Raw genomic sequence first — 11,274 nt, 5'->3', positions numbered from 1 at the left:
CATGCAAGGTTCCACATTAGGAGTCACGGACCAAGAAAGGAATCTAGGTGTCGTCGTTGATGATATGTTGAAACCTTCTGCTCAGTGTGCTGCTGCGGCTAAGAAAGCAAATAGAATGTTAGGTACTATTAGGAAAGGAATAGAAAACAAAAATGAGGATGTTATAATGCCTTTGAATCGCTCCATGGTGCGACCACACCTCAAATATTGTGTTCAATTCTGATCGCCGCATCTCAAAAAAGATATAGTGGAATTAGAAAAGGTGCAGAGAAGGGTGACGAAAATGATAAAGGGGATGGGACGACTTCCCTATGAAGAAAGGCTAAAGTGGATAGGGCTCTTCAGCTTGGAGAAAAGGCGGCTGAGGGGAGATATGATAGAGGTCTATATAATAATGAGTGGAGTTGAACAGGTAGATGTGAAGCGTCTGTATATGTTTTCCAAAAATACTAGGACTAGAGGGCATGCGATGAAGCAACAATATAGTAAATTTAAAATGAATCAGAGAAAATGTTTCTTCACCCACTAGTTCTGGGATAAGCAGTATAAAATGTTTTGTACTTTTTTGGGATCTTTCCAGGTGTTTGTGACCTGGATTGGCCACTGTTGGAAACAGGTTGCTGGTCTTGATGGACATTTGGTCTTTCCCAGTATGGAAATACTTATGTACTTATGTAAGATTATTTTTATGATGCCAAAGGATAGCGTTGAATGATGCCAGTTCTACTGATATGTGCAGGTTATCATTAATGGTAGGGAGCAATCAAGATAAAGCACTATATTACTTTTTGCCTATTGCAGAGAAAGCAAAGCCAATACGATGCCTCAGGCAAAAAGGTAAAACAGAGAAGCATGTATTGTTTCAATATTTCACTTGGGTAAAATCAAGCTGTGTGCTTATTCAGTAATCAGTCTCCTCTTGTTCACCCTCCACCCCGAGGATGAGGTTTCCAATCATTTGCTTAATTTCTTGGCATTACTCCCACTGGTTGCCAGGAAACAGAACAGTACAGGTAAAACTAGCATAAGGCACCTACTTTTTTACACATCTGCTTTCTATTTTAAATTCAGTATATTTACAACTGCATCAAATTGATTTTTCTGACTACACTGTATGAATCAAGCTGCCTGTCTAGAATTTGAACTCTGAATAACTTACATTCTCAAAATAAAATTAAACATCTGCTTTCAGTTTGATATAAGTTAAAGTGAACAGATACAATATATAAATGTTCTCTCTCTCTCTCTCTCTCTCTCTCACACACACACACACACATACACAGTCTGTCTTTTTGTATATTTGCATTTCTATTCTGTCAGTTCAATAATTGGACGCTTGTATACTGAAGGGTGAAGTGACTTCACAAGCAGGGCCTATATTTGGAAACATGCAAAACAACCTGATATGTGCAAAACCTCTAACGTTATGGTATTTTGTGCATGTTTTTGTATATAGGCCCAGTTTGCAAAATAATCACAAATGTTACTGCTGATAAGAAGTAAATTTTGCATATAGGCCCCTTTTACTAAACTGCGGTAAAATTTGTAGTTACCACAGCTTAACGTGGGAATATACCGTGTGACAGCTGCAAATTTTATGTTGCAACAAGTGGGGGCAGAACCAGCATTTCCGAATTCTGGTCCCATGTTAAAGTGTAAATTAGCAGCCATTAACATGGGAGCACTCTTCGCCTCCTATTTTGGAGGTAGTAAGTGCTTCTGTGTTCTGTGCATTAGGCAGTTAGCATGCAGTAAGTGTAATGTGCTAGCTGGCTAATGCTTCCTTGCCCACTCTTTATCCATGCCACATCCCCCCCAAAAAAACAACAACAAAAAAAAACACGGGGTATTTTTACTAAGCTGTGGTAAAAAGTGGCCTTAGGTAGTATGGGCATGTATTTTTGGCACGCATTGGACCATTTTTTTACTTCACCTGGGGAAAAAAAACCTCTTTTTAATGGAGACAGTAAATGGCCATGCACTAAAATTAAAAGCAGCATGTGGCTATTTAATGCTTGAGCCTTTACCGCCATCCATTGACCTAGCAGTAAGGGCTCATGTGCTACATCAATATGGCTGTGCTGTCGATTACCACCAAGAACGCCCCGCACGGTAGAAAATAAAAAAAATATTTTCTACAGCGGGAAACAGCATGCACCAACATTGAAATGACCACTAGGTGGGTGCACTAACCAGGCAGTAGTGTTGATTTGGTGTGCACTACAGGCACGGTAGCCCTACTACCACTTTGTAAAGGCCCCTTATTGCTCAGTTTAATGCACTGTAGCTGTTAAATTTTTTATTTGTATTATTTTTGTTACTTTTGTACCCCACACTTTCCCACTCATGGCAGGCTCAATGTGGCGGGCAATGGAGGGTTAAGTGACTTGCTCAGAGTCACAAGGAGCTGCCTGTGCCTGAAGTGGGAATTGAACTCAATTCCTCAGGACCAAAGTCCACCACCCTAACCACTAGGGCACTCCTCCACTAAGCACCTTAACATGTCTCTACATTAGCAATTACCACACATTAAGGGTGAGATTCTATAAAAGGTGCCCAAATTTTGGCACCAAACAAAAACCACAGTCATGGTTTATAGAATAGTGTGTACCTCCAGAATTCACAACCATCTTTTAGGCACAAACAATTACACCAACTGAAGCTGGTGTAAATCCTGGCATTCAAATTAACTGCAGATCCCCCAAATTCCATAATACTGTGCACATCTCTAGTGAACATCCCTGACCCACCCATGCCCCTTCCATAGCAATGCCCCCTTTTCAGTTGTATGCTAAAGGATTTATGGAAGTATCTTTATAGAATAGCGCTTAGCAAGATGCAAGTGTATATCCAACTTTTTGCCAAATAATGCTAATATTTGGTTGTAAAGGCCAAATTATTAGCACCAATTGGATTGTTAACCAATTAAATTGTGCACACAAATTGGGCATGCACTCAAATTTGCACAAGCTGTATCCCATGCCTACACTCACCTCTCCTCCCAGTGACCAGTCCCTGTGGCTGCTGTGGACTGCCTTCTCCCTTTTTCCCAAACGTCTACCAGAGATCATTCCAGTCCTATTCTGATGTTCCAGCATTCCAGCTTTGCTTTGATGTCACTGTAGCCAAGCCTCGCTTTGGTTTCTTGCAGCCAAGCCTTGCCCTGGTGTACCTGCTGCCAAGCCTCGCTTTGGTGTTCTTCCAGGCATGCCTTGCTCTGGTGTTCCTGTTGCCAAGCCTCATTCTTACTAGTGACATCATCAGTAAATGCCTTTATAAAGCGCCTTGAAACCTTCTTGCTTTGCCTTTACAACAGAGGTCTTCAGCTGAGTTTTTATCTGCGTGTGGTTCTTGTATTTTTTTCCTGCTTGCTACAAGTCCTGCCTGCCCTCAGCATCTGTTCCAGTCCTGTCTGTTCCAGCCCTGCCTGCCTACAGCTTCAGCTCCAGTCCTGTTGTTCCAGTCTTGCTTGTTCAAGCCCTGCCTACCTTCAACTTCAGCTCCAATCCTGTTGTTCCAGCCCTGCCTGCCTTCAGCTTCAGTTCCCTGTTTGGGTGGTTCGCTTGCTTCTGCCGGTCATCAGCACTGGCCCAAGGGCTCACTACACCTGACACCGTGACAGATTGCAAAGGCCTGCTCGGTAGAACTATCCGCCTTACAGAGGCTTCAGGAGCACTCTGTTCAGCTTTCACATCATCACAAAGTCATCCAAAGTTTGTCCTCACGCATGGACCAGCTCCAGCAAGGCCTGGAGGCATGCATAGACCAGCTCCAGCAATATATGGAGGCATTCTGGAGCTGCTACCTGAAATCAGAAGCTTCCCAAGCTCCGGTTCCTCTGAGTTCGGACCCAGTACCGGCAATAGCTCCTGTAATGTCAGGTATCTGTCCTAAAGCTCCACTGAGATTCGATGGTAATCTCAAAGACTATAGAGGTTTTCTCAACCAGTGTAAAATAATTTTTGAGCTACGGCCCCAAGAGTTTGCTTCTGACAGAACCTGGGTAGCTTATATCATTTCTCTGCTGGCCGGTCAAGCTTTAGCATGGGCAGCTCCTCTCTGGGAAAAGGATGACCCGGTGCTTCATGATCTCCATAGTTTCCTGAAACAATTTAAATGGGTCTTTGAAGAGCTTGGGAAGGTTACATCTGCAACTTCTGTGCTCCTGAGATTAAAGCAGGGAATGCGGACCCTGGGCAACTATGCTATTAGGTTCCACGCTTTGGCTTCTGAATTGACTTAGAAAAACGAGAGTCTGGTCATGACCTTCTGGTAGGGGTTGGCACCCCAAATTAAGGATCAGTTACTACTACTACTACAATTTAACATTTCTAGAGCGCTACCAGGGTTACACAGCGCTGTACAAAAAAAAACAAAAAACAAAGAAGGACACTGCCTGCTCAAAGGAGCTTACAATCTAAAGGACAAGAAGGACAAAAGTTCTGAACGGATTGAAGGGGGGACAGATAGTTAAGTGGGAGGCCAGTGAGGAGTAGGTTGCAATAGTCAAGGTGAGAGGTAATGAGAGCATGGATAAGAGTTCGGATGGTGTGTTCAGAAAGGAAAGGGCAAATTTTGCTGATGTTGTAGAGAAAGAAGCGACAGGTCTTATCTGTCTGCTGGATATGGGCAGAGAAGGAGAGGGAGGAGTCGAAGATGACTCCAAGGTTGCGGGCAGATGAGACGGGGAGGATGAGGGTGCCATCAACTGAGATAGAGAGTGGAGGGAGAGGAGAAGTGGGTTTGGGTGGAAAGACAATGTGTTATGTTGACTGGATGTGAGCTTCCAACCAGATTAGATGACCTGATTGGGCTCTGCAATGTGATAGATATTCGATTTCAGAAGCGTAGCCGAGAACAGCACTCCTCCGAAAAGATAGGCATTAAGACCTAACTGGTTAGTGCATAGATACCATTTGAGCCTTTACAACTCAGAAAATGGTGCTGGTAAATGCTCATGCAAGAATGTAAAAAAAAAAAAAATAGCTGCACACTAATGACAATATTTGCACATGGTTGGGCACCCTAGAGAGAAGGCATGTGCTCAGGGCTCTTTGGGGCCATTTTACTAAGGAATATAGGCACCTATTCATGTCCAACGTGCCAAATTGGAACTACTGCCAGCTACCGCATGCCCAAAACACACAGTAGAAAATATTTTCTATTTTCTACCGCATGGTGATTACCTGGTGGTAATTGGCAGTTTATGTGCGCTGGCTGCTTACCACCTGGCAAATGAGACTTTACTGCTAAGTCAATGGGTAGCAGTAAGGTCTCAGGCCAAAAATGGACGCACACTGATTTTAATTCTGCCGCACGTCCATTTTCGGCCAAAAAATAATGCTTTTTTTACCAGGCGTGCTGAAAAATTGACCAGCACACATCCAAAACACACACCTACACCAGCGCATTTCACTTTTCTGTGAAGTGCCTAAGAAGAGGCTGAGGAAAGTTATCTCCATAAGTTCTGGGACAATAACTAGCACTCTGGTTCTCAGTCAACAAAAATCTCTTGAGTTTACTGAACATCTACCTGGGAAGCCTGCTTGGAGTGTGGTAGGACTGTGCTCAACATTTCATGTTCTTCAGCAGTAGCATGTCACTCAGCCACAAAGAGAGAATGCCACCATTGAACCCAGCAGTGCAGTGAGTGGAGCACTTGGAGGAAGCTGGATAGTCAAGTGAAGGCAGCCACCCAGGGGCTAGAGTTGTTATTGATAATGGCATCCAACCAGCGAGATATGGCATTATCCATACCGGCATGAGATTTGGGCAGCATTCGGATCATCACCGGAGGTGACTGGACGGAGCTGCCCGGTTCCCCAAGAACAGAGGTATGACCCTAAGTGCTCCAGTTCACTGGATTTGAGCGGGTAAGACCTTCATCTTTTATCCTAGAGAAGATTTGGAAAATGATAGTGTCTGTTGGTCAGTTCAAGCTGGGAAAATCAATACTATGGAGCAAAACATTGTAGTTTGGGAACAGAAAGCGGGGGCTCAGGAGTCACAAATGACTGATGTTACAGAACTCTGTGGAATTGCTTACTACCTCTGTTTAGCAAATAGATGCCTCAGTCCCTACTCTGATTAAAGGTCAGGCAAGTTTGGAACTTAAATGTGAGAATTTGGAGAACCAAAAGTGCAGGAGGAATCTTCAATTAATATGTTTTCCCAGGATTCCTGGTGTTTCTGCACAAGAGAGGTTTAAAAATTATCTTCCTTCAGATATGCTGTGTACCTAAAGATTCAATACCCCCACCTCTAGGGTATTTTATTTTCCTCCATTTAAGAAAAAACCCACAGAAGGAAATGTGGATCACTTATCACTCATTTCTGAGGATAGCCTAAATTTAATAGCTTTTCTAGAATCATCTAAAGATGAACCCACCATGTTGATGCTACTATAGCACTTGACCATGATAAAGACTGGGTTTTGACAAGGGGAGACTTTTGTTTTGTATGTTAAAAGTATGTATGTTTCCAGGTATGGCCAAAGTCACTCAGAGACTGCAAACAGTTCCTACTTATTAGGTTTGACAGGTCTGGGAGAAAATCCTGGACCTGTCAAACTTCTTATCTCCCCATTCCTCCAAACCCTAACGCCAGCTCTGAGATGACATAGGGTTTGCAGCAGGAACAGTGCCCTTGTTTGGCACGTTACCTACTGATCATGAATGAGGAATGTGGGTTACCCTAGATTGCATGCATTTGCATGCAATTACAAGTCAGAGCTGGTGAGAATGTTGTTTCATGTGTTTGCCAGCTCTGATCCTAAGGCACAGGCAAACACAGGTGCTGGTCCGGCACTAATGGCCTCTAGCACCCATGTTTGCTTCTGATCATCTGGGCCTTAGTGCATCTGCATTCCCAGGCACTAACTGATTAGCACATGATTAGTGTGTGACCCCTTATGGCTTACAAAATAGGTGTCTATAAGGGCTCAAGTGCTAATCTTTTTTATTAGCCATGTACTAATGGCAAAACTAGTATGTGGCCTTTCATTTAGAATATGGAAAATTGGCCATTTTTTGGTTGTGCTAAACATGGCCTTAGCGCACAGGAAAGACCCATGTAAGGGCTAAGGCCACTTCATAGCACAGCTTAGTAAAAGGACCCCTTAATAGGTCTTTTGTTGGAAAAGAAACTGCTTGTAGTATAAAGTTGTATTTAATATTTTACAATGCCATCTCTTCAATCTTTACAATGTCATATATAACACTCAATTAATTCTGGTAGCTAATAACTCTTAAAATATCATGCTCACATAAAAGTTAATGCCTGGTCTGAGGATGGTGTTACATTTCAGACCCTATATGTTAAACAACAGCTGCAGAAGATTATACCAGGCTCTTTGTCTGTGCCCACAGAAGCATAACTTACATTTGGAGTTCATTCATTTAACCCAGTGATTCTTAAACCTGTCCTGGAGGAACCCCAGTCAGTCAGGTTTTCAGGATATGCACAATGATCATGCGTGAGATAGATTTGCATACCAAGGAGGCAGTATATGCAAATCAATATCATAAATTTTCATTGTTGATATCCTGAAAACCTGACTGGCTGGGGTTCCCCCAGGACAGGTGTGGGAATCACTGATTTAACCGCTAATATGACTAGAGATCTGTTTAGCAGGCTGGATTCAGTAAATGGTACTCAAAATTCAGCACTGGAAAAAAAATTCAGCATTAACCCTTGGATTCGTTATAAGGTGCCTGAAAATCTGTGCGGAAACTGAAGTGTATTCTATAACCATGCACATAACTTAATTGGCTAACTAGCTAATCAGTGCTGTTAATTGGATGTTAAGCAATTATCAGCATTAATTTGCATTAATTGAGATTTACGTGCACAACTCATTAAGCATATTCTAAAACATGGTGTGCCTAAATTCTAAGTTCCATGGTTGAAAAGGGGGGCATGGCCATGGGTGGAGCTTGGGTGTTTTTAATATTATGTGTGTTATTATAGAATACACCCAATCTGCACCTAAGACATCAGGATTTACACCGAGTAAAACGTGGCCTAAATGGGGGCAACCAAATTTAGTCGCATGGTGAGCCACTCAGTGTATTCTATATACCACACAGAAATTTAAGTCTATTCTGCAAAATTTAGATGTACTTTAGAGAATTCGCTTAAGTGCAATTTTTTTCTGCATGGATTTTTCAAGCACCATATATAGAATCTAGTCCTGAGCACTATTCTATAAAGGGAACACATGCATCCTTTACACAATCTAGCTTTTTTGCCAATTCCCATTGCTAACTTTAGGCACCAGACGTATGCCTGCTGAAACCTGCTATGAATGCTGGCACCCAAGTAATGACCCTTACATGCTCATGGCCACACCCCCTTTGAGTGCTTTATATGTGCCATGCCTTATAGAATAGTGTGTAGCCAGATGCATGCACAAATATTAATGAGTGCCAATTAACATCAATAATTGATTGTTAGCACCCAATTATTGATTGATAAGGGCTTGCTAATTAATTTATATGTGCATTTTGGGTGCATGATCAAATTTGAGCATGCAACTCTGGCTGCAATATATAGAATCCAGAGGTAGGACCCATTAACTAGCATTTTATATAAAATATATGATAAACAGCCTTTGGAGGTAATTTTATAATTGAGTGTGCATTTCCCTCTGCAGGTGCCATCAAAGTTTCAAATCAGAAGTATAAACATACTGTTCTCTCCTCATTGATGTGGACTTGAATGTTTAATATGTATGTAATAGATGATGTGAAAATAACAGTAACATCAAAAGCATGCTCATACTTCAATTTTGAAAATTACCCCAGGCAATTTAGCTCCTCACACATAACAGGTACATGTACACTTTAACAGGTACCTGCTTTCTGGATTGTCAAAGGTTTATGCAAATAAGCTCACCAATTCCAGTCTCAGAACACCTCTGCTTAATATAGGAAAGAGTATGTGTCCAGTCTTTATGCATGCAAAATAGGACCTTAATTACTAATGTGCATTAACTACTTAGGATTCCTTTTTACTAAGCATCAGTAAGCTCAACATGGGCTTACCGCTCGTTATACAGGGAATATAATGCCTATAATGCCTCTGTATCTCTCCATGGTGCAACCACACCTTTAGTATTGCATTCAGTTCTGGTCACCGTATCTCAAAAAAGATATAGTGGAATTAGAAAAGGTTCAAATAAGAGTGACCAACATGACCAACATGATAAAGGGAGTACAACTTCTTTCATATGAGGAAAGGATAAAGAGGTTAGGGCTCTTCATCTTGGAAAAGAGATGGCTGAAGGGAAATATGATTGAGGTCTACAAAATCCAGAGTGTTGTAGAACAAGTAGAAGTCAATCGATTTTTTACTCATTCCAAAAGTACAAAGACTAGGGGACACTCAAGGAAGTTACATGGAAATACTTTTAAAATAAATAATAGCAAATATTTTTTCACTCAACAAATAGTTACACTCTAGAACTCTTTGCAGGAGGATGTGGTAACTGCGGTTAGCATATCTGGTTTTAAAAAGGTTTTGACAAGTTCCTGGAGGAAAAGTCCATAGTCTGCTATTGAAATACATTTGGAAGCAACTGCTTGCCCTGGGATTTGTAGAATGGAATGTTGCCATGATTTGGCTTTCTGCCGGTTACTTGTGACCTGGCTTTCACTAGCTGTGGTCAATGGCATACTCAGTGCGGAATAAAATACATTCCATTTCTCATAAAGCTGTAACTGCCTTGAGTTTTAAAACTATGAAACATCTGGGGCAAATTCATAAATATTTCTCCTATTTATCTCTGTCTCTCTCAGTATGTATGTATACATTTATGTACCAATATATATTTTGGAAGTGTCATCAGATACCCTAATTTTCTGTGCTTTCCAGTGGCCTTTCATAATTGGTGGCTTTCCCAAATATATTTTTATACATCCATACATGGAGAGAGAGATAGTAACTATCTATCCATTTTTAAATTGAATTTTCAACATTTAGGAAGGAAGTTATCATTGTGAGCCGCTGTTCAGATGGATTATTTTACCACAGTTTGGGTTATTCTAGCACAGGTTCCATTTTATACAATAAGACGGTGTGCTAAAATAACCTGACTTGTGTTAAAATAACCTATCCCCTCAATCATTTTGGAATAAATTTGAAATATACAATCATACCGCTGCTATTACTACTAATTAATTCTATAGCGCTACTAGACATACACAGCACTCATGAGAAATACTTATGAGGGAAAAAGATATAAAGGTTGCTATATTTGTGATGAGTATGGATAAAACTACAATGTAAAATTGTAAAGGATACAGAAATATTAATGCTCTGATTCTGATATTATCTGCAGTAAAGTCACATATGAGACAGATTTAATTTGCTTTTCATTAGCATGGAAATTTGATTAACTAGATTACTTTAAAATGTCACAATCGTTATCTATATAGACTGTGATGTTAGTGTATAGTCTACTGAAAAATGTAGAAAGAGTAATACTGAAATCCTTCAATACAGACTTGCTCAAATCATTATCAATTACAATAATGTAGTAATGGTGAATGGAAACCTTTGGATTCCAGACAGTGAGGTTTTCATTATGGCCTCTGATAACCCCTTGCCTGGAATTGGCATATGGTATGTGGGGAAATGATAGATGAGGTGGCTCCTTTGAAACAAGTCTCCTCAAGTCGCTTCACTGGCTTCCGATCAGATACTGCATCCAATTCAAGCTTCTCCTCCTTACTTACAAATGCACTCACTCTGCTGCTCCACCCTACCTCTCTACCCTCATCTCCCCCTACGTTCCTGCCCGTAACCTCCGCTCACATGACAAATCCCTCCTCTCAGTACCCTTCTCCACCATTGCCAACTCCAGGCTCCGCTCATTTTGCCTTGCCTCACCCTATGCCTGGAACAGTCTTCCTGAATCCCTACGCCAAGCCCCCTCCCTACCCATCTTCAAATCCTTGCTTAAAACCCACCTCTTTTGAACATATAGGTTGCCCCAATCTGTCTGACCTATCTGATTAACTGTACACTTGTCTTTTTAGATTGTAAGCTCTTCGAGCAGGGACTGTCCTTCCATGTTAAATTGTACAGCGCTGCGTAACCCTAGTAGCATTTTAGAAATGTTAAGTAGTAGTAGTAGTAGTAAAAGAAGTAATTGTCTGGCTTGAAGATATTCAATGGAGTTAGAATCAAACAAAAATTGTACAGTTGGCAGGGATTAGTAGAAACAAGACGTTTATAGAGTATTTCTGGAGTATCATCATTTAACATTCCAAA

Source organism: Microcaecilia unicolor, chromosome 3 (genome assembly GCF_901765095.1).
Source record: "Microcaecilia unicolor chromosome 3, aMicUni1.1, whole genome shotgun sequence".
Classification (NCBI taxonomy): domain Eukaryota; kingdom Metazoa; phylum Chordata; class Amphibia; order Gymnophiona; family Siphonopidae; genus Microcaecilia; species Microcaecilia unicolor.
This window is presented reverse-complemented; position numbering follows the sequence as displayed.